The sequence below is a fragment of the Bombus terrestris genome, chromosome 2, assembly GCF_910591885.1.
Source record: "Bombus terrestris chromosome 2, iyBomTerr1.2, whole genome shotgun sequence".
Taxonomy (NCBI): domain Eukaryota; kingdom Metazoa; phylum Arthropoda; class Insecta; order Hymenoptera; family Apidae; genus Bombus; species Bombus terrestris.
In genome coordinates, this window is record NC_063270.1 from 14,965,815 (window position 1) to 14,990,978 (window position 25,164).

General features: G+C 40.2%; 1 protein-coding gene across 4 annotated transcripts in view; it reads left to right on the plus strand.

The window, feature by feature from the left end:
- The window catches only part of LOC100643312 (tyrosine-protein phosphatase 99A), a 427,034-nt gene that overhangs the window by 68,183 nt on the left and 333,687 nt on the right, over nt 1–25,164 (plus strand). The window lies entirely within an intron of this gene.

The window sequence follows — 25,164 nt, forward strand, 5'->3', positions numbered from 1 at the left end:
TATTTAGGCCGTGGTTAGATCCTTTGTTCCTGCCGATGTTACGGAAATCCCTCGCGGCTTTCAAATCCAGTTTCATTTTTTGTGGCTTTCGCGTATCTCGTGGATTTGATCGTACGCGTCGAACGAACTCCCCACGATTGATAAATTCTCCACGATTGATGATGCTTCAGGAAAAAGAAAAAAAAGAACGACGACGTAAGAGATTTCTGAAGACGTTGGCAAAGATACGGTTCGTTTCATATCCTTTAAGAGAGACAAACTATCTTCGAGCTGGAATTTTCAATCGTTGGAACGTTACGAATCGTTTATTCTATTGGAGCGGCCGCAATTGATAAGGAAATGACGCAATCGCGTCTCGAAAATGGCATTACCGAGCAATAACGTTCCTTAGCCACGCCGATAATGAATACTAGATACGTGTTAGCCGTTCACGCAGATTTCAGTGAAAAACGACTCGTCGATTGAAACGTTTCGTTCACGTTTTCGACGTCGTCAAGCGGCGTTGTTATAGTGACGGCTAGGGGAAGTTTCGCTTTAACGTTGCGGTCGCTATAAATGACAGAAATAGTACACTGTATTATGGAAAATATATCCATTGGGCGAGCAAGAATTCCGGTGGAAATAACGTCTTGGAAGTAATCTGGCTGCTAAACACGGGGATAAAAGTTGTAATGAGATCGAGTCGCTGATTTTTCTGGAGGGATAACGAGAGAACAAAAGGTTATAACGGAAGTTTACGAGCGACACGGAAATCTGCCGCCACCGTGGAATGTACTGGCGTTATGCGACGCGAAAAGCGTTCAATGATCCAATAAAATACGAGACAAAACTGTGTGGAACGAAATGAGTACAGTGCCGACTTTTATTATCACGCTGAATATTTTTCTTTAATATTCCATTGATGATGGCATCGAAGTCAACTCTTTTGGTCGCTCGTTTTCAAACTTTATTTTTACTTTGTTCGCCGGTGATGTCGTAGTTTCATTATTGTGGCAATATTGTTTATTACGAGTTAATAGAAATGCATGGCTAGACTAGATATTTATGCAAATTCATATTTTTATGAGCATGATTGCCAGAATGAAACTTAACGATTACCTACTCAATATTGTTACCTAACGATATTTTACTCTGGATATTTTATTCCTTTTTTCACCAACAATATACCCGTGCGAATATTTTATACACTTTGTTATGTACAATCTGTATATTTTCGCACCATTTTACTTCCCATACATGTATAAACATTTACAATAAAATTACAAATAATAGAATCGTTATTTGGAACAATATTAACGAATCGCATTCATTAATTATACGGTTAAACCAAAATATTTCGCATTCTTTTCGCATGGTCCAAACTATTCGATTAAACGAAACTTCTAAAACTAAATCCTGTTTATCGTTAGCGATTTCAGCCTGGAAACTACTTAAACTGTCACGCACGAATATTCAGTTTCCAAAGCACAGGTAAAGCTCGTCTCCGATCTAAATCCTTGTCCCTCCAACTTCCGGGCAAAACTCGCCGCTCTTATCAGTATCCATTGACGTTAAAGTTTCTCTACTGTGACATCGAAACACCGTTGGCGAGACGCCACCTCTGTGAACTCGTAATGTATCGCTTGTCTGTGTTTTCCGATGAAAATGTATGAACTCCGTGGAAGTCACTGGCAACAAGAAGAATCCTCCTCGTAGGACATCGATTCCCTTGCGGCTTAAGAATGCCGCTCCTAATGTTCCAACTACGCGCGACTTCACCTTTTATTATTTTCCATGACAAACATGTACATACAGTAGATGATAGCGGTATAACGATGTTATGAAATGGATCAGAGGCTCAATGATAAAATACACTTTTAGATGATCGTACGAGTAATTGGAAATATATTTGGTTAAATGGATATGGAACGTCGTTTAGGATCGTAGAATTTCAATTCACAAGTAGTTCTTTTTTTGCGGTATATCTACAAAAATTTGTCTCTTTATGAAAAAAAAAGGGATTATGATTCATTTCTGATGTATAGTCTGAACGTTTCTATTTTATGCAAATTTAAATGAATCTAATTAACAAATGAAGATTACGAGACAAGTGTACAGTAGTAGTCACATTTTTTACGTTTCGTATCGTAGATACTCTAACGAGTATTCTTTTTTGAACATTTTGTATATTTTTGCATACTCGTTTAATGTATTCTATCCATTTTCCTTGGGATCTTTCATAAAATCTTAGACAACCTCTTTACAAGTAACAATATATATATAAACTTTTTGAATAACATCACCGCTATTAGAAGCAATAATAAAAACTGATTTAAAAAACACTGACACAAGTATCTACACGGACGTGGAATGCATAGTTTCGATTAAATCAATTGAAGATCTTACCTAATGTTTTACTTTACGACTCACTATATCGTTTCCACTAAGTATATTTCTCGCGAAATAGGGCTGACGTCAGCTGTTGCCGAGTTTAACGAGAAACAACTCTTATTAAAACACCGTTATAATATATTATAAATACCTTACATTATGAAAAGCTATCCTGTATAAAAGTGGGTACACGGTATCCTCGAAGAAGTGTCATTCTCTGAAGCGAGTGGGTCGCGGAAGGGTCGGGGAACAATGGAGGGCGCAAGGTATCTCATTGAAAAACGTCCAGCGGCACGGGGCGTACAATTTTCCGTTATATATACGCACGTCTATTACTTTAAATAACGACGTCCATAAAATACTTTGTGTCGGCTGGCCCGTGAAAATTCTGCTCGTTGAGGCAACTTTAAGCCCGTGGCAAAAGGAGAATTTCGACCACGGACCCTCTATTCGTGGCTGGATGTTAATTTAATATTAAGCAAGCAGGAATTAGTCTTGCCGGAGGGACGACGACCGTACGCGAAACCACATCGAATTCTTGTCTCCTCACGGTTGGACGGAAGCATAGAACGAACGGCGCAAGGGGACGAGCACAACGATGAAGAAGATAGGAAAAAGTAGAAGGGACACGGCAGAGAAAGAGGAAAAAGATAAAGGTTGGATAGAGTTGAAATTGGAGAGTTGACCTGTAAAAAGAACGCCGGGCAGCGTGTCCCGGGCTTTGTCTGTATCGTATCCGGGCTTGCCTTTTATTCTCCGGCGCACTGATTCCTTCAACATCCAGCTCGTGACGCGAATTCGTGATCAACCACGAGCCACTCGTGAGAGGAAGCTGCGGAAGACTCGAACAATCAACGTCACCGGCTGGACAAAACGGATTCGATCAGCGCTCCGTTGCGTTTCTCGATCTCCGACGATTCTAAAATCATGTTGCTTATCCCACCGGAAGAGATTTCTGGTTTATCTCATCGAGAATGTTTATTCAAGACTCGATGTACCTTCTCCTGTATTTTTCTGATCGCGAAGGGGAAACATTCAATCGGGATTAATTAATCTGTCGAAACTGAAATTACATACGAAGTACGTAGAAGAAAAATATTTCCGCGGAAATCATATTATCCACTCGTGCAAACGTACTTGCGCATACTACAAATGAAATCTTCAATTCTACGTAGTTTCGCTAGGTATCTCGAGGAATCGATCGATACTGCTGTACCAGCTCGTTCCTCGCAAGAATTAAACGGACCTTTTAGTCCAAACCTCACGCTCGCGATTACCTACTTAACGAGCCGACGATTTAATGAAAATCGATTTCCGTCGCGGGTACCCGGAGGTGGTTTTGTTTTCTCGGCTAATTTTACGCTCGGCAAGACGCTGCGGTCGAGAGAACCAAGGGAAAAACCGGAAAAAGAAAAGCGAAAACTGTGTGTCTCGAGAAGCAATCCGCTTGCTTATTTACCTCTCGTAAGAATCTTTTCCGCATTGGGACGCGAGTGACGAGCTTGCCTTTCAGGAATTACGCTCGCGCCGTTTTCAGTTTCCGTTCCACGCGGTGTGCAACGCTTTTTCGATCGATATTTCAAGAGGAAGACGCGATGGAGCGGCGGCCGTCCCGGCCTGACGTTTTTCTTTGCTTTGAACGGGCCGAAGGAATTCGAAGGCACGCGAAATGGATTTATGCGTCTGCATGTTTCCACTCGGTACGAAGCGGTGCTTCTTCGCTTAAGAATTTTATACGATACACGAGGTGAGCGCGTAGAGTCTGGCATTCGAATCGTGTATCGACGTCGAAGATAGAGCACAATGGAGACAACTGGCTTCCACGAATGTAACGAACGAAGGAATAGGGAAAAGAACGTGGCGCGTGCTTATGACGCGTTTGACTTGTCGATCGAAAGGGATAAAGCTGCCGTGGTTCGTGGCTGGCATGCTTTCAAACGTATTCGCTTCGTTTCCTGCGAGCTCGGCAAGTAAAAAGAAAAAGTTTTTCATTATGTTCCGTGGATCGATTTGGATTTGATGAATATAGTACGTTAACTGCGAACTAATCGAACTATGGTTATTGGATAAAAGTATTGGCGATATTGTACTGGACGAGGAGACGGGGAATTTTGTATGAGAAAATGCAGTGACTTTTATTTTCCAATGAACCGGTCCCTTATTAAATTCTATATTTCATTCTCATAACATCAAATTTTTGCAACCATATGCAAATACTACTAAATGATATAAAATTTAATGGATTTATTTAATGATATAAAATTACTTGGATTTTGTTAATTGGTATGTAAATATTATACTAAATAAATACTATAATAAATACAATAGCGCGCCGATACTTCTTGCAACCATCGTAAATAGGTGAGAAATCCGTGAAATTTTACAAACAATCGAAGATATGTATTTAATATTATTTCCGATATAACATCGGAATTTTCAACAAAATGGGCGAAGATATTTTTAATCCGACAACCAAACGAACGGAACATTGATTATTGAACGTTAAAGTTCTTTGTCGATTCTTGCGGAATGATATCAACGATTGAATATTAAAACACGCGTGCAATATAAAATCCAGAATCTGCAGCAAATAAAAAATAAAACTAAAGTCTTATTAACAACAGGGAATGTCCTTTTATTGTTGAGCAGAAGTATATCTCTTCCTTCTTTCTTTTACTTATTTATACCGAAGATTATTTTCGTAGCTTCCCGTACTTAATATATACCAAATAAAAATATAAATATACACCAAAAATACTCAAGAGTTTAAGGAGGAAAAGGAAATCCTTGAAGTTCACACTTTCCGCTCAAACAATTATTTCATCGTCAAAGTAGAGAAAAAGACAGTCGTTCTTGCGCGAAACGGGGGATGATTTCAATTAAAAGGAGCAAGAGGTCATCGCAGAAAAGGAAACGGGAAGGAACTGCGGGGTAGGTGACAAGAGAGGGCATATTCTCCAACTCAAAGGTGGAAAAGGATGTCTATGTCAGAAGAATTTCCGTAAAAAAGAACGTACAAGCAAATTACTCAACCGGATGCACTGAGCAGGATCTTAAGCTGGCTCGTCACGGTAAGCTACATCTGTGTGACACCGATTTCCTCTTCGTTTTTCCCTGCTATCCTCCGTGTGGCTTCTTGCGTGCAGGAACGCTGCCTTTCAAAGGACGTTCTTATTTCCTTACTCTTTCGAATGCCTCTTTTTCATCTTTCGTTCTTTTTCTCTGTTCACGACGAAAGTATCTCTAGCTATGCCCCCCTCGGACCATGCAACGATTTTAATTAATTCGGCAGGGAAAAGCAGTTTAGTTAGCAAGCTCGGTCGTAGTTTTCTTTTTCAAACTCGCTAAGTCGTCTCCTTGCGTCGAGCGTCTCTTTCATATTTTTTGACCCAACCTCTTACCGTTCATCTCGCCGAGATCTTGTCCCATTTTCGTCCCTCTTTTTTCCTATCATTCTCTTTTCTTTTGTCTTCCTCTTCTTATCGTATCCACGAATAAACGAGTCGCATTGTAATTGCTAAGTAGCCCCATCGACTAATGTTCAAACGCCTCTTGCTCCTTTCGCGCCGCAAGAAGTGGTCTCTTTGATTCGCCATCGTGAAGATCTTTGGAGTTGATCGATGAAATAACTCCACCCACAACCAACGATAATCGTGTTTCTAGTTGATTTGAAAGCCGTTTCCTCGGCCGAAAGAAATTAAATTATTCCTTTCACTCGACTCGAGATCACTTTTCTCTCGCTGCTTGTACTTTGTAGTTTCGAAATGCATATCGCCCTTTTTCCGATAGGGACAAAACATGGGGCTCAGCGCGTTGTCGAATCGTGGCGGTAAATGCGATCTCGTTTCATGAGCAAACTGGATACGACACTGACTCGTTTGAATACATCTAACTCTCGTTACGTATGTACATTAATATGTTATGCTTTCACAAACCCTTGGAGTTATTCAAGTTATTCCCGCAGCAAGTTGGTAATTGTCGACGATACCGGAGCTTCGGGACCTCCGCGCGATAATTGATTTTCATACAGAGTTGAAACTTATCAACTTTAGCAGCCACCGGAGCATTAGCCGCTTTAAGTAGTTGCACACGTATGTCGCGGTGCGTCTACTACTTCGTCATTTCCTCTCCACTGCCTCGATTTCCGAACAACTTTGTTAACCGTTACCCCGAGGTAATTATCTAATAATTGTGAAAAGAAAGATCAGGCTGGATAACACCAAATTTCGCTATCTAACAATTACGCGATAACAGCATCTTCGTCGATTTCTTTCCTGAAACGTGTCAGACAGTAGCCACAAGAAAGTAAATGAAAATTCGTCGTAGCACATCCTTTTTATCAAATGTTACACTACTACCCAATACACTGGATGAAGACTAAAGAAGCCATTGTTCACGGTGATTATAAATAACAGTATCGTATGATCGCAGGACGAGGATAGTAAAATAAAATTCATAAATAAAATGCATGGATAAAATGAAACTCAACCTATGATAGTCATTAAGGGTTCGATTCGCCTTAGTTTACTATTATCAAGCAACGTTGTGTAGAAATAACACAATAATTCCAAACTATACTAGAATATCTAGAATATCCCCTTGATAAAGATATCCACTTATTTCCTTATCATCTGTTATTACTGGCTTCGACCTTTGTCACGCTGGTCTCGCTGAAAAACTAGCAAAAGGAGTATCAAAAATGGACATGCGAGTGGCATGGAAAAATGGAACGAATTCTCTTTCGTAAACGCACACAAAGGCTGGGCGTAATCGGCGTTAAAAAGAATTTAGCCGTGTTAACTGGTCGCCGAATAGCGTATTTCGAGCTAGCTCAAGCTCTGTCTGCTTTTTCGTCCGGCGTTGGGTTATCTCTGTAGTAAGGGTTCTGGGCAACGTCGAAGTGATTTCCGCGCAAGCTCTTCTCCTCGAATTGTTCCCGCGAAAAAGCACAACTGTCGCCACCGACTTCGTTCCGGTTATTTGCCAGACGAACGTCCCGAGTATACGTTGCGTGGAAAATTGAAGACCAGAAATGGCGAATGCTTCGCGTTGATGGTACTCGACGGCGTTCATGCGGTTTTTGTTCTCTTAAGAGAGTTTTTCGAGGATTTCTGCTTCAACGTATGCTTATTTCAGTTGACGCGTTCGCTTGGTCCGACCTAAAAAGTGAATTAAATCGCGTTGGCTATCTTTTCAGGCAGACGACGTTTCAAAGTTTTCGCTTTATCGTATAGAATTCGTTGTTAACACGACTAACATGATTAGTTCGATTGCGCAAGAAATTCTACTTATGTGACGAGATATTTTCGTAAATAGGGCGAATGATATATTTTTATCAATAAAATATATCCACTTGTAAAGTTCCGACAGCGTGGATTGACTACTTGTGACGATACGTGGTGCTTGATAAAAACTAGTTTTAGGTTGACGATGATCTCGACTTAATAGTTTCTAGGTTGATCTAAGTTGGCGACAGGGCCTTAAGTTTTCCCTCGATTGTTTCAATGCCTCCATCGTTCAGTGACTATCGTGAACTACCAAGAAATAGTCGACATACACACACCTACGCAAACATACATATGGCGCCTTCATATATATAATAGGTGTTACGTAGTAAGCAACTTCCAGAAGTTCAAAGAAAAGCTTCTTGTCGTTCAGAGTCACGCGGAGGTCGACAAGGGGATCGCAGCGGTCTATTAATTGGCTTTCTGACTGTTCCCCTGTCCTCGAAACCCAGAGGTAGTTACGGCCTATTTCCATGATCATCAAAACTTCGGTATCTCTAACAAAGTTGCTCTTTACGAGCAACGCATTGACGCGCACGTGTCAACCAGACGATTCATCATCGATTCTTTGTAGTCAAACGGAAGGATCACTGCGCTATCCGTTGAAGCCGCCCCAAAACGGAAGTAATTACAGCTCCACAATTCTTGCAGCCGTTTTCTTATTTTCACGGTTACGTTGTTACGGCGTACGCTGCACGATCAAGATAGTCTAGGGAAACTGTTTGGAGCATGTGCCAATCAGATCGGCAGGTCCTTTGAAAGTTGAGTTCGGTATCTGTCGAAGGAAGAACCGGAGATTAGCCGTCTCGATAACGCGCCATCGCGGAACGAATCGCTTTATGCAAACGACGAGTTATTCTGCGAACGTCCGCGACAAATTCGCAGCAACGGTATGATACTGCGTTGCAGCATCATGGAACAGACTAATATCTCCAAACCAAACACGTACTTTCGAATTTTACATGCTCCAAGCTGACGTCACAAGCCACTCTCCACTTTCTCTATCGGTTCCTCGAGGTGTCGGTTGGAAATGACCCCGGAAACCATCGTATAGCCTCTCGTCATTTTTACGATAAAATTCCGCGCGTTTATTCAACTAACGTAAAAGCCATCGGATGAATTACCGTCTCACAAAACGTCGGCCACCATAAAGAACAGGCTAGACTGATTCGGTTCCTTTCGTGCTCGTTTCCTATGGTCGTTACCATGACCGTGGTCGTCCGATGGCGCGGAACGACGACCGAGGAAATAAGAGTATTCTGGCGCGCGAGTGTGGCCGTAAGTAGGACTTGCGAAACAGTTAGGTTCAAATAGACCATCCAGTCCGACGAGTGGACACTCGAAGGAGGATAAAGCTAGACAGGATATCGGTGAGTGCGGAGAACAGCAGGACGAACGAAAAGCCTAGTTGTTCGCACGTGCGATACTCCTTCCTTCTCTCCTGTATCCTTTTAATCTTCTGTGACGTTCGTTCCCTTCCGTTCGGCTCTGACGTGCTTCCGGGCTGCGCGGTGAGATTGACGTTGAGGAAAAAGTAATGAGAAAGCCGGGTCATGATCAATGCATCTTCGTCGACGTAATCGGTAAACGTACCGTACGGCTGATTCGCTACATACAGCCGAGGGATCTCGACAGTGATAAAAACTAATCGAGTTAGCTGTTACTCATATCTTACGGGCCCTTCCAGCAAATTGAAAACGGAAAGCTGGCAGTGGTATCGCGAAGGATCAACTGATCAAGTCGTTGCGTTACTCTTTTCTTTTTCTTGCGAAGTCTTCACGAAGCAGCAGGGAATTTAATTCGGAAGGGCGATTTGCATGCGAAGCACGAATTCCTATTTAATTGTAAACGATATCAGGAACGAAGGAAAATCGGAGCTTATGGCAATTTTCACGATTCCTCTGTTTTTTTAGACGTATTAGAATCTTCTAATCTTTTTGATGTTAATAGTCTTATATATCGTTTCTTGAGTATTTCGAGTTAATTAGGAGCATAGAAGAGATGCACGCGATTAATTATTACAACCTCAATGTTAGAATATCATTATCATAATTACTCTTTGGCGTTCTATTCTCGACATTCTATTTCGTTATTTTCAATTTTAATATGCAGTAGGGACCCTTCTCCGTCACGATCTATTTCAATAAAGCCATATCGATACAGATATTGCAGCCATATAAATAAGTTGTGAAATTGGTTTATCAAATATGAACGAGTCTAAATAAAGTGTCGAATGGGATTTGGATGGCAAAAGGTTAGAATCCCACGAGACAACATAGTTCCAAGAAATACGTCCATCCTACGAAATATAACATCATTGGTAAAATACACAGTACATCAAGAAACAGATAAAGTTCAAATAAACATCAATTTAGAATCCCATTAGTTATCGTTAGACTATAGATCCTCGTGCGCTTGTTATATTGTAAAAATATATTTTAACTGAGCTGCGATCTACGAATAGTTATATTTTAATATTGCTCTTATTTTAATATACGAAAAGGATTCGCAGTGTTTCGAGAAGTTGAGATGTTTGATAAAAAATTGTAGCAGGAAATTATGCTTACCGATAAGAGTTGCTCCATGCATTGTTCAAACTTGAGATTTTCTTTTAAGAAGAATATAATTGATTCGAAAATGACAGAAAGCAGACTCGGTAGAATGAATGTATCATAGTCGTGCATTCACAATCAATCAATCATAATAATCGTCTCCATTTCGAATATTAATTTATTCAAAGGCTCTCGGCACATTCAAAAGGTTCTTATTTAATCTACTATTGCTTTGCGCTATCACGCGGTTATTTTAAGCCGAATGATCAAAGTATCTTTTGAAGTTATACGTATTAACCCAACGATTCGCTCGACGTGACATGCCGTTTCCCATTTTCTAACGAGAGATGACGTAAAGCTTGCCGGATATGCGATAGAGTTCAAACGTTTCAGTGGCAATTGGCTTGAATCGTCCATTTTCGGAACCTCTTTAAAAGGTTCGTTAATTCGTCACGAAGCGTAAATACAAAGCCGATAGACGCAATAAGTCCCTATTATACGATGCGTCGTCGAGCGTGTGATCGTCTGGCGCACTTGAAATTTCGAACGAGGATCGAATCGATGTAATTGGGCCTCAGGAACCTGAACAAGTCGGAACTTTCCGTTGGACGCGCGCTCACACCTGTAGCTCTTAATGGCCTCCACCAAAAAGGAGGCACAGCAATCACCAATTCGATCAGTTTCCCTCGACCCGCCTCCTACTCGCAATTGCTTCATTTCCTGCAGATGAATCGCATTAGTAGGCGTTCCTCGTATCAGCTCTGTAAATTCAGGCACCATAATAAAAATGATTTTTGTTCGTGTTTGTGTTTTTCTATGAAAACGAAAGAATATTCTATACAGCATCTTCCGTTTCTGTTCGCTACTTCCTAGTATTTCACGTACTTTGGTACGTTCTATATTACATATTTCCTGTAAATGTATCTACAATCTAGCATCTGTTTAATTAAATCACAAAGTTAATTTCTGTTCAGTACAGTTGTGTTTCTGGTAACAAATATTTTATTATATTACGCAGCTGCTGGAGGTGTATCTTTAATTAACTTATGAAAGGATTTATATATTTAATTAAATCATAAATCTGTGGAACCCCGATGAAGATTTTTCATAGAACCGTTTGATTTGCATCCTTATAAACCAGGCTATAAATCATTTTTTTTATAATATTGATTCCGCCATATCGCGAGTCTCGCTTTTGACTACACAGAATACATTGTCATCCGAAATGGATCTCGATTCATCAGCGCAGCAACGCCCGCTGAAACTCCCATAGAAGTTCGATTAAATTCCAATAACCCAACTCCACCGCTTCTTTCAACTAAATGTTCCAAGCTCGTATAATCTAAATCCGTTGACAAAGAACAAGTATAGTTGTTGTTCTCTCCTAGATCTATTCTTTTTCCTCGTCGAGGGGCCTCGGAGTATTCTCAAAACACAATCACTGCTGGTTCACAAGAATTATAACGTGCACCCTCGATTTATAGAAAGTTAGGCGAACAGTACTATAATTTATCAGTCCTCGAAACGAAATCGAAAATGAAAGAATCTATCAAAAGGGAGCTACGTATTCAATAATGGAGTTATCGACACTTATTAGTGTGCACTTTCAGGTCTGCAGCAAGAGGTGCTAAACAGTCATTGCTCACTGCTTCGCGAAGCATTCTCGCGGAATAAGTCGGTCATTTGTCAGAGCTCCTCTTAGGAAGCTTTTGGTGGCGAGTAAGCTCGCTTGATTGAGTAAATCACCGCCCGTTCTCTGCCCTCTTTCTGCCTCTTTTCCTCCCCTTTTCCGCCTCGATTCCCTTACTCTCGTTTACTCGGAGATCTCTCAAGGTTCGACCAGTTCGTAGTACAGTACCTCTATCGTAAGAAAAAGAGAGAGAGAATTCTTTGTTCACCTTGTTTCGACTGCACGTCAATACGAACGGAGCATGAACGAGCCGTTTTCTTCCTCGACGTAGACTGGCGTTTTTCTTCGTGCTGATTGAAATGCAGCATACGTTTTCGCAGGTAACCGTTCTGTCGATCCGAATCGGCCCGCGCTACGGGTTCTTGCGGAACTGACCGAATCTCTCGGTGTATACTCGGCTGGCCTCACGATTTTCGCACGAACGCCAGCTGGAAATAGGCTCTGACGATTTCTTCCAGCGCTGTCTTTCGTTCCAGACGACGACGTGACGAGTTATACGTGTACCTTTTTCGAATCACGATCGACATTCGACCAGCTTCTTGATATATGATTCTTTGTCTTCTCCAACTTTTACGTTGGTTTATGACGCGACGTGTCTATATATTATATTAAATAATGATCAGACGGAGCAACGTTCGAAGAGTATGGAGAATGACGTAGAACATGCCAATCAAACGTTAACAATTTGTTTCTAACGATCGGAATTAACGAACAGACGAGGCGTCGTTTTTTATCGCGATATCGCCAGGCCACATGTGCACGTACCCGATGGAAACAAATTGTTAACACTTAATTGAGATGTTCTATCTCATTCTCCATACTGTCCGGATACTGCCCCGTGTGATTATTATTTATCCTCTTCGTTGAAAACATTCTCTTCGTGATAAAAGATTCAGTTCGATAAATGTCATGAGAGTGCACGTAGAACAATATTTTGCTGGCAAACCTCGGAGGTTTTGGAAAAATAGCATTATGCGGTTTCCAGAGAGATAGAAGAAGGTAATAAATCAGAGTGAGTCGTAGTTAACTCAATAATATGACGTAAAATATAAAATATGGTGCATTCGCTGTGTATTGATAAAGAGAATAAAACCTCTGGGACAAGCTGATATGTGTATATTTCAAATAATTATTGATCAAAAGAAGATGTCAGATATTTTTAATACGTGTTTTTTGATAATATTATTTGAACGAATCGTTCGAACGACTATAGAATTTAGAAGTTCTGGGGTAAGTGCTGGTTTTCACAGTTCTCTTCCCAAAAGGCATCCTTGCTTTTCACACTCTGTGACCAATTCTTCTGGAAACGACGTTTCTCTTTCTTAAACGCTTCATATACCGTGGCACATACAGGCAAAGGTTACTGATCTTTATAAATTCAAAAGTTATGGTATCCGATATACCAACATATTTATATATTATATCTTCTAGAAAATGTAATCTATACCCACTTGGAAATCGAGTCGCGTCTTATTACAAGAAATTTAATCACTTCCATTAACAAATTAAGAAAACTTTGCGCGTCGAGTGACTCGAGCAACGCTACTGTGAGTTCCTTGTCGTGCCTAACTTTCTTATTTTAAACAACTAAATCACTGGACATCCGATCATCTTTATTCGCGCTTTCGTTACTCACGTAGTCTAAGTAGAATACTTGCCATAGATTGTCTCAAAGCCAGGCTAATTACTTTCAACGTTCCTTGAAAGCACATCTAATAAATACACCCGGAAAAATCAATTAAGAGTGAATAATGGTCTGTGCAGGTTAGACGCGTGGAAGAAATAAAAGAGCACCGAAATGAGAATGGGATTAATGCGGATGATTATTCAGGTCTCCGGATGTTCTCAACAAGTATCGCACTTGGACCGTAGCCAAGGTTCGATCGAGGTAGAAAATTCGATAAATAAAGCAACCGCGAGAAACAAGGGGTCGCGCCGCGTGGATTGATTTACACGCAATGAATGACGGCCACCAATGCATTTACCGTGACAAGTATTGCACCGTGATTAATTCTTGCTCTTCAGTCGGTATTAATCTTCGCGGCGCGATTCCAACGGATCGAACAGCCTACATATTTATTTCAACGTGGTACGAAGACGTAGAACGCAGTATAGTGTTAATGTTGAAACAGACGCGATTATTATTCATAATACGTAAGATCTGTGAGCTGTGCGACAGGGAGAACGCGGTCACCATTAAATTTCAATATCGAACTCGGATTTCCGAGGTCGGCTCGGTTATAAATTATTGATCAGGCGGAGAGAATATCTCTGGAGAGTCGGTACTTTCGCGGATTCGCGGCTTGATTGGCAAAAGGCCGGATGAGTTAGATCTCCCCTCGCGAGAGGGTTGGGATACGTCGCTCGAATTTCTTTCCATTCTTAAAAGTTGCATAGCCAAGATGGGAGATCCGATTCCAAATGACTTTTTACGAATGTAAATTCCTTATCAAACTGAAAGTCGGATTACAAATTCGGAACGAGGCGAAGTTTTCCGCGGTGTCGTTTCCTCCCTTAAGAGGGCTGCTTTACGGGCAAGAAGAAGAAGAAGAAGAAGGAGAAGGGGCTCGGGAGTTCGATCGTGAGGATGAGGCGGGATACGGTCGGTTGCGGCGGCGGGCCAAGGGGTAGCCAAAGAACTTATGAGAGGAGAATTATGAGCGCACCTAATATGCATAATAACGTCTGATTCGAAATTTGTATTCATACCTGCCGATTTGCCAGCGAGTCGCGACTGTATGAATTTTGATGTTTCGATAGATGTAAAATGCCGGCGTTGTTGTTCGGATCGATAACTTTCCATTCGTGGCGCGCTTCTAATGAGTTCCGAAAAGTACTCATGCAACACCGTAAATCAGAAATAGTAGGCGAAAAACTTCTTCGATGAATAATAAACGTGGAACTCTCAGCAATATTTCTGACAATACGCTCCAAAAAAGGGGGTACTGAGAGAAAGTAGAGTTTATCTCGGAATTTGGATAATGTGTCAGGGATCTAATTAATTTTCGTATAAAACATTTCGGCGGAAATTTATAGAAAGTTACGCGAGTGTTTTGCGATAATTAAGTTTACTGTGTCCTTTGTGTCATTTTCAACCCAATTAAGGACTTTTTTGACGAAAATATGAAACAATGGTTTTATATGGAATTCTACGTGAAAAATATTCTTGCACTTCTAAAGTCCACCTCTAAAATCACGAGTCATACACCTTTTTTTGTTGATAAGCTTCAAATATATAGGTATATAAATATTAGAATAAAATATTGTACACGTCATATTGTGAATCGTGTCTTCATTGACAAGACACGAATACCTATTGCATCTCAGAGTGGAAACGTATTAACAATCTTATTGTTTCCGTAAGTAAGAACAGGATTGAGATAGAAAAATTGAAGAATCGTAGGGCAGTCGAAGATCATCTGGAAGCTATCTGAAATGCACCTAACGCACCACTCGAATCACATTTGTTTCTCAGCGCACTAAAATCTCCATCGCAAACCGCAAACTCCATTATCTGGCCCAAACGAACGGTGTAATTTCTCTTTAATTTTGCTGCTCCGATCTCCGTCCATCGTCTGGAGAATTCCCCAGACGATCGTATACTAGAACGCGATACATCGTTCGCGGAGGATTAACAGAGATTATGCAGCCCCCACGCGTCCAAACTTTATCGTTGCATCCGTAAATCATAGCCTCGGTGCGTGCACAACACTGCCGCCAAGTAATTCCGGACGAACCAAAGATTCTCATCAGTTTGTTAAGCTACTCCGTAATTTTAGATTTCCAAGTGGTCTCACGTAGACGATATAAATTCCGTTTAATAAGGGATAAAGATCGGCCGTTCGAGCTGGCTTGTTACGCGACTCGACGACGATCCACGCAACGGTCGGCCATTTCGACAACTTAGCTCGCCACACTTTCCAGTTTCGGTGGCGCATGGATGGCTAACATCGCTGCGACAATTATGCAACGGCTGGATAAAGGCATGCTCTCGTATCCGGTTATAGAACGAAATAGCGACGAGTCCGGTACGCCGGCAAAGTTTCTGACGCAAATTCTACTGTCGTTTCCCTTCTCCGTCTCCACCATCGCTTTACTACCGTTGTCTCCACTTTTCGGCCTAGCGCCGTGCATACAATGTGATTCTCGTAAACCGACCGACACGAATATCCTTGAAATTCTAGAGAGCGCCGTGTTTCGTTTGCATGAAAATTTCGTCCGCCGGAAGCGACTCCGCTGGAAACATACGGAGGTTAATTTGGCTAGCTTTTTTTCTCAGAATTGTGGGAATTTTCATATAACGGCGCCGAAAATAGATCTTCAGTAAAGTGTCTTTCAGATATTCTATCGGACAATATTGGATTTTAATCAGATGGATGAGAAATGATTGGTTATATCACTTGATAAGTAAATTAAAAGCAGAGCCGTGTATGTTTATTCATAATCGATAATGGCGATATGAATAGAAATCGCATGAAAATTTCATCTGTCGGTTGCCATTTTGTTGGAGATACACGGGGGTTATTTTAGATTTTTTTTTCCTTAGATTGTTGAGATTTTTATATAATGTAAAGCTTGAAGCATGTGTTTCAGTTTCTCATTGGAGAATACTGGATTTTACTAAGGATGGACGAGAAATGATCGATTAAATCCCTTAACGAAAGTAAAGAACTATACGTGATTATGTTTTTCTCTCAATAAAAGTAAATATTGTACTTTTTTAGTAATTACAAAAACAAAAAATCTGATAGCAGTCACTTTGACTGGCTTAATAGTTCTAGTACTAAATAGATTCTTGTTGATAAACTAACGCGATTAAGGTTGTTCTCTTGTAATTGAATTATGTTCCCTTCATCGAATTATTTGTTAATTTTAGCAAAAATTCCAAACTATTTCGTGTATCGCCACTAGATGCTCGCGTTGAAAAGTCTTCCTTTATGTTAGTAACTTTATCTTCAACTATGCATTAAAACTAAAATAGAAAATACGAATAATTTTTATTTCGAGAAACTTAATTCAATGATGTCATCACCGTCGATCTGCTCTACTTATACTACAATAGATAGAGGCTCAATCGTATCAAGATTGAGATAAAGCGCAGCAGATATTCGCAACAGCCTTTCTTTCGAAGAATTTAATTAAGTGACGTCGTTATTATCCAGCTAACTCCACTTGAAAACATCATTTACCCTGTAAATGATACAAAAATCACCTCCAGTCCTCTACGTAATATTCTCCGAAACGATGTACCACTTCCGAAATAATTATTCTACAGGCTCGCGAGTTGTCATTTAACTTAAATCACCCGGTATGCTGTGGTCCCTGTCAGCGAGGCGGTTTTATCCACGTCCCGGGCGGAGCTGGGCGTTTGCGGTCGCGACACTCACACGTTTGCTCAAGTTGACAACAAGCAGCAGTCGTCTGCCGACAGTTAAGCTACTTGGTCTGATAACGAAGCGGACAGGCCGGCACAGTCTCGTTATTTATTGAAATGCATGCGTCGTGCGAGAACGGGGGATGGTTTGCAGTTGTATTCTCGCATAGAGCATAAGGCGGGTATCGTGAACCGACGACCGAGCGATTTATTCGAGGGCTCTGGCTAATGGCGGTTGGTCGCGTGCTTTTGATTACACGTTTAACCGCGCCGCCCGTAATTGAGAGACACGAACGCTTCAGATATTGAATAAATAAACAAATGGACGGACGCGCGTTATGGACGGCCCGTGCGATTTCAACCTTTCACCTAAGCAGTTGTTTCGACCGGTGCAACGTTCAATGACGACACAGTGATTAACGAGTTCCCTGCCGTGTTCATACTCGCAGGTGTTCAATTCTGCATGACTGCGTGATGTGCTCTGTTCAGAATTATTCGTCGCTCCGATGACAAAAGCTGCAACTTCTCGTGTGTAGAAACGTTGAGTGATAGGTATATTGTTACATAAAAATACTAAGACCAGATTCGATAATAAGATAAAAATATGGCTGTGGATGCGAGAGGTGACCATCGAGATGAAATTTCAGAAAGACGATGGACAGGGAAGAGGGTGAATTCCAAATATCAAATTTAACTTCGGTTATAAATACGAAGGATGTTATCGCTCTTATATCGTCGGCTATTCGATATTCAATGTTGACGACGATTATTATAGCGACGATGGTTATATTAGTAACGTATGTATAGACAGTGTACAGTTGTGAATGTCTTTTATTAATACCTTGGAAACTAATAAACAGCTGAAGCTAAAATTTTGCATTTAGAATCCATCTGCCTTGTTCTCAAATCTGCTCAAATCTCGTGTCTTTTCGAAACTTTATTTAAAAATATGATTCTTATTAGATTCTCTTTGAAATATCAGTCTTATCTTGTGTACGTTTATTCTCTGAACGGAAATATCTCCTAGCTCTTAATCATATACTACAATATAGATTCTATAAACATGGTACAAATTTTTAGAATTATAGGATTATTTATTCAGAAATATCAGAAATTAAAATTTGCAACGATTTTCATCCTATATGATAAATTTATTCATAGACGGATCTATTTACAATGGATTAAGCAGGGAACGATGGTTATCGAGAAAATTTACCACGAATCCAAATCCACCTGTGCATTCTCAAAATTACTTCTCATTTGTGATTAACGTATGCAGTCGAATTTCTATATGCATTCTGCGAATCTTTCTTCATTTGTTATCGACGTTCTCGCGTATATATACATTCGTTCATGTATCAATAGCTCATCATTCACTGATCCTTTCACTTCTATGCTTGAATAACGTACTATTTGACTGAACAAAGATAAAGTCTGTAATGCACATGATTATTTACGTAAATTGGCAGTGGAGAGAATTATATAGGATCGCACCGTATCATCAGTTAATTATCGAATGCCTTCTTTATTACCTTTCTTTGATTTAATTGATCGTGATTATAAATCCCATATTATAATTAGTGTATCGACAATTGCAGATATTTTAAACCAGAGTTTAGTAAAATTTAATAGAGAAAAATTACAGTGTATAACCTCTGTATCCTTGTTCTCGTTGATAACTGCAACGTATGGCAAAACAGTCGATGTTAATATCTAATTTATACCTTGAACTCTCTTGTAACGAGAAGCATCCATACGTATACTCCCTAAAACATCGAGTAATCGTGCTCTAAAAGCGTACTCTATCGTCTAGAATCATTTTTATTCTTAATTACGTTTACATGTTGTGCCACAATTAAATAAATGTTCATGTGCGAATTTTGTCCGAATTTGTAAAAAAGCATTTTCGTCCTATGTATAAGAAAAGCTTTCGTTTCTAATAGAGTTGTAACGAAAGGATTAAATATCATATTCCGAAATATGTGTCGCTGTGTCTCCCTAAAATAAAGAAAACCAAATGAACTTTTCGGATGCTTGAAGCTTCACGTATTCTTACAATATCTTACAAATGTATCTTCATCCCCTACGTTCTGATCCTAACTTCTCCTAAAGGCTTCACCTCTGCTCGGTCAAACAGTGCTTCCCCAAAACCTTCGCAAATGAAAAGAGAATCGTATTCCTTTTGCTCCCATCGTCCCGAAATTTTCTTCATCTCTCCCTCGTCTCCTCTTCAATTTACCGTCCCATGGATGGTGACCAGGGACGATAAGAAGTAAGGATCGTTCGTGACAATCGAAACCCCGATGGAAATCGGGCACGGCGTTCCCCGAAAAACGAGTGATCGCGTGGCCATCGTTTCTGAGAATAATTTCTTCGTATCGAAACCAAGCCGCGTTCCACATGTCGTCGAGGAACAGTCGATAATCCTGGCGAGACTTGATAATTCTTTCGTGTCGTTTCTCGCGCAGTACAGCGGCATTTCCTGGAATCGATGTATCGACTGTGAGGGCGCCTCGACTCTGAAAAGTGGCAAGTTCGCCTGTACACCGGCATGCAACTTTAATGGCCCCAGAGTCGTTTATACGGCCGCCGCTAAAGCAACACAGACAACACGCCTATTCCCTGTAATGCAAACTGAAGACAAACTGCATCGATTCGGAGGCTACTCGATTTCGTAGCTACTACCGAAATTGAGATTTGGCTTTATAGGATCTTGGAAAGCCACAGAACCAGGGATTGAACATTTTCGGAGAAGCAAAGATAACGTAATATAATTTGCATAAATGTCTTTTAAGTAAAAAGGATTTCCGCGTAAAAGTTTCATGCGGTTTATAGAGCGTGCATATAATGATGTTAATTTTTTTAAAGTACGAGTATTTCAAGAATTGGATATGAAATATATTGTAAAAGTATTGCGATTCGGAGACTATACAATGGCGTAACCACTACTGAAATTGGGATTTGGCTTTATAGACTCTTGGAAAACTAGTGAAACATAGATTGAACATTTTCAAAGAAATATAAGTATCGAAGGTGGTTTGTGTAAAGGTTTCCAAGTAAATAGTTCGCCGAGTAAAAGCTTCGTGTGCGAAGTTTGCAAACAATGATCTTCATTTTTTATAGAGTATAAGACTTTCAAGTGTTCTAGTTTATACAGTAACTCGCGAAAGCATATGAACGCTAACCATAGAATAATTTTATGTATATACTGTATATATTATATAAAATATTTTTAAATCTTATTAGCATTGTAATGAAACGCGATAAAATTCAAAACCAAAATTTAAATGTATCTGAAAGTCGCAAGATATTTACTTTAAAACATATTTAGTTAAAAAATTGATCTCTCTACAAACTTTACCAATATAATCATGATAGTTTGATCTCATTTCAGTGTTCTGGTATTTCAAAATGTTTCGTATAAAACACATAACATATATATTCGTAAAAGATTCTTACAAGTGTTTGGATACTTTGGTAAGCTATTCTGTACACAGCGCACGAAGCTAATAATGAAAATATTATACTAAATTCTTAGAATCCAGAATAATCTCGACTTGTCTGTCGAGATATTGCATTCAGTGGAATAGATCGAGCAATGGTCAAACACGATACCGAATAAGTTCCTGGCGCTCGTTTAAATGAATATTAAATCTTAAACACTTGAAATAATTTGAGAATAAGACAGGTTTAATAACAAGCTTTAAATTACTTTAAAGTTTTCTGCTGTTTTTATGACAGCTATTCATTCGTACGGTCCATTATTAATTTAGGAGGAGAATGCTGATAAACGTTAAACGCTATGGCGTAACCTGTAACGATGGTTTATAGTTATCTAGGATTACTTAGAAGCCTTTTAAATACTCGCTACACCGTATGCCCCTCGTTTTATGTATCGTAAAGAAGCGTCGTAAAGAATGTACTATGTTTTTGTTGCAGGTAAGTGCCCCGTAAACGAGACTCACCTTAAGACGATGATTCAATTTCCTGGCTGGCGTTCGGCGATGCGTAAGTCTTAAAAACGTACGATTATGTAGCTTTAAGAAATTGCCGCGTTAATACCTCGCTTAGATTGGATGCTAACCGTATCGTTAACCTCCGCATTCTTAACTATTTAAGACACAAACTTTAGCAAACTACATAATTTCCAAAAGGAAGGATTAATATTCGAGGGAAAGTTATGCGGTGGCGAGCAAAGCCAGTTCTCGCTTCGACCGATAAATATTAACATTGCACTCGCATAAATAAACAAATAATACAGCTCCGTATTTTTTCCTACGTTTCCAAACGTATACTCGGTTCAGACTCACTGCGTGAAAAATTATTAAATAAGTTGATTTTATTATATACCCTATCGTTAATTTCGTATAATAAATTTCGAATGAGTGTTCTGCTCTAATGTCTTTTTCTTTTACCAATATTATAAATTAATAACATTTAAAAGTGATTATGCTTAAAAATCTGCAACTATCATGATGGGGATGAAAATTTTTCGTTCGTTAGAATTATAATCTCTGTTATTAAGTTTCAGAAAAATAATCTCCGTCTCTTAAGTTCCATTTATATTAAAAATTACTTCTTCGAACTTTGAATTTTATCAACTCTAAACCAAATTAAAGTAAAGCAGATTAAAGTAGTCGATATTGCGCGATCTTACTTTACCAGGGAATAATCTAAAATCAGACGATATTGAAGATCTTCGGTGATCCGATCTTTAAAAGCTTTCATTCTAACGAGCAAAGTCGATGATACTGGTCTGCTCGCATTTTCTAGAATTAATCACTCACAACCAGACAAAAGTAACATAAGTAAGTTGAAGGCAAAAGAGGAATAGTTTTCTTCATGAAGTAAACATGGTTGCGGTTTAAAGAGCAACCCATACGCGACCTAATCTACTCTTCGGTATACGTAAACAGGATTTTCCGGCGTTATGGGATGGGAAATGGGTGAAGCGTGATCTGACCCAAAATCGCAAATTGTTAATCTAGGTTGGTGGAAGTTACCTCAGTAGGCGCCGGCCAATAACTCGGCGAACAATCGCGACTGATTCTGCATCTCGATGAAGTTGGCTCGTGCGGCGAGGATTGCATCTGAAGTTCTACGATTCGAGAGGGAAGAAAGACGAAAGAGACGAGGGTGGTGAAGTGGGAGGACTGAAAGGGGAACATGGGAACACGGATTCGTTCGTGAAGGAGGAGAGAGAAAGGAGAAGTGTACTTCGGGGACGACCACTGGTTGAGTTTCCTCGGATGGTTCAAACGAAACTTACTTGGCAAGTTTCCACGACGCAGCCCGCGGAATAACAATCAATTAAATTTCCGGAAATTCGCTCGACACGACCTCGTCCCGACTGGTACGTTGGCTTCAATGGTGGATCCGCGTATCTCTTGGTCTCGTCATACGTGTCTTTTGTTCTCGTGCTCTGTCTCTCCTCTTAAATCATTCGAGCGGATTGCTCTCTTTACGAAGAGTGAAACGCGTTCGATCTTTTCCGACATGTATAGCCTCAAGGATTGATTTAGGTTAGCTGTAACGTCGTTCAGGTGTTCCAACAGTTTGTTCTTGTCACAAGGATTTGTTGATTCGAGCGTAAAACGCAATCGCAGAATTCAATGCAATTAGCAAACGTTCCGAGGAAATTGATTTTCGATATACAACAGTCTGTGCGACCTTGCACGTTCAGCTTTCTAGCTACTTTCCCCTTGTCTTCTATACTGTCGGAAGTGAAGGCATCCGAGCGGTAACGATTTCCCGTCCAGCGGCTCGTTACATCGTTACTGATGTCGTTCGCAATGTTTAGTCAGGCAACGGCGCGTGACGTCGACGAAAGAAATAACAAAAGGGTGGGAAAAGAGTGGGCTAACGAAAGCCAAGAACGCTCGCAGCTATTGATAACACGATGTGGATGGGTAACGAGAGGATGACAAGCTTGCCAAGAAATTGCCAAGCAATCCCGGGGTAAAATCGAACGGAGCGAAAACTTGGTCCGGCTGGCACGGTCAACGAAATCGTTCTCTTTCTCCTCCGATATCGTTGCCTTTTTGCCCGTGCCTGTGTATATGTGTATGTGTGTGTGCGCGCGTGTGTGTCCTCTCTGCAATTTTTCACAGGAAAACGGGGTTTTTCTTCTCGTTGCTCGACACTTGAGAACAAACTCGCAACGAATCGTGATCGCGTAAGAAGAAGAAGAAACAGGAAAGCAGCGAACCGGCAAAAATACGAAAAATTAAACGGCCGATAATTGACCTCGATGTATCTCTTCGGAAAGTTCAAACCACTCTGGATATCGTTGTAGCTCGTTTTGTTGTCGCCGAGAGTATTGAAGTTGCGCACACACGGGCTCGTTCGAGCCGCAAACGCGCGACACCGTTAGACACGACTACTAGAAGACAGATGACGAAGGAAAGCTCTCTGGAGAGAAGACAAGATACAAGACGCGATAGTACAGAAGTTTTCGCGAGATCGTATAAAAGAGGAACTGGCGGGGTAGAAGGAAGCCGATGAGAATTCGGCCTGAAGAAAGCGGTCGCGGGATGAAAAATAGCGAGGAACAGAGGAAGACGGTGATAAAGGGGAAAAAAGAAAGGAAAGTAGGATGAAAGAAGCGGAGCATGGTAAAGCAAATTTGGAAGGCCGTCTATGAATGTACATCTTTACGCGTCAGCGACCGTGTTCGCATGAATAAATTACGCTTCCTTGAATCGCTCGGATTTCTCGAGTAATGTGATTTTTAAATAATTCCGAAGTAATCTCGTGAGATGGCAAGGAAAATTCGTATTTTCCATGAAAGAAGGGCGCGTCTTTCATATTTCACGTCTCACTCCGAAACATTTACGCAAGAAATCCACGATATAAATAATTGCCATCGTCGCGAAATCCTATTAAACGCGAATAAGCAAATATATTTTTTCGAAGGACGACGTTGTGCGGTGTTCGAGGTGTGCGCGCTGTGTCCTTCTAATTTCATATTATTTAACCAACTGTATGTCAAGGAGAACGAATTGATCTTCATACGGACGTCTAGGGAATCGCGTAGGGAAAGCGAGGAATTACGAAGGCGAAACTATCCGGAATTATCTGTGTGATTTACGCGGTGAATAACTCGATGAAATCGGTATGTGCGTTTGAGCATGAAATTGACTCTGACTACCTGGACTGTGTCAATTACGGTTCGTCGTAAGCATACCGTTATATTCTGTCGCGAAATCCCGATGATCTTTTCAATTTGACGCTTTGCTGATTTTTTCCGCTTTGCGATATCGACGATGCCAAGCATCTGTACTATCAATTGAAAATGTAAATTATAGAACGATAATTTTATACTTCGCCGTACCCATTGTATCTCGCGAACGATAAAAACGTTCTGAATATTTTTCGATGTTATTCGATTATATGGTCTACAGCCTCCGGCTATCAAATTAAGATCGTGCATAAACATTTTACTTTTCTAATTATAACGCTATATTATAAATGATAAATTGCCCAAGGCTGTTGAAATTATTAAATACGCGAACAATCGTGTGCGTGTGGAAATATTTTATTGCAACGTCATATAGAAGCTTTGTTATAAAGTTCCTTTTATCAAAGAATATTCCATAATCTCGAGTGATTCTCGCATATAAAATAATCCGCCAGTTTCGTCCACTGCTGCCATTCAGAAATTATTCAAATATTCGTGACTCAAAGTTAAGACCTTCGAGCAGTCAGAAGCTGCAAATCGAATGCTCGGATAATATTACAAAATATTCAGATTCTTTCAAATCCTGTCACTCTTCATTTTAGTCTTATTTCGAGATATAGAATCTTCGTAAATTCACTTGCAAGGAACTTAGAACCACAGCGTATATGAAGTTCACTCCTGACTTTCAATCTTACTAAACAGAAATGAAAAAC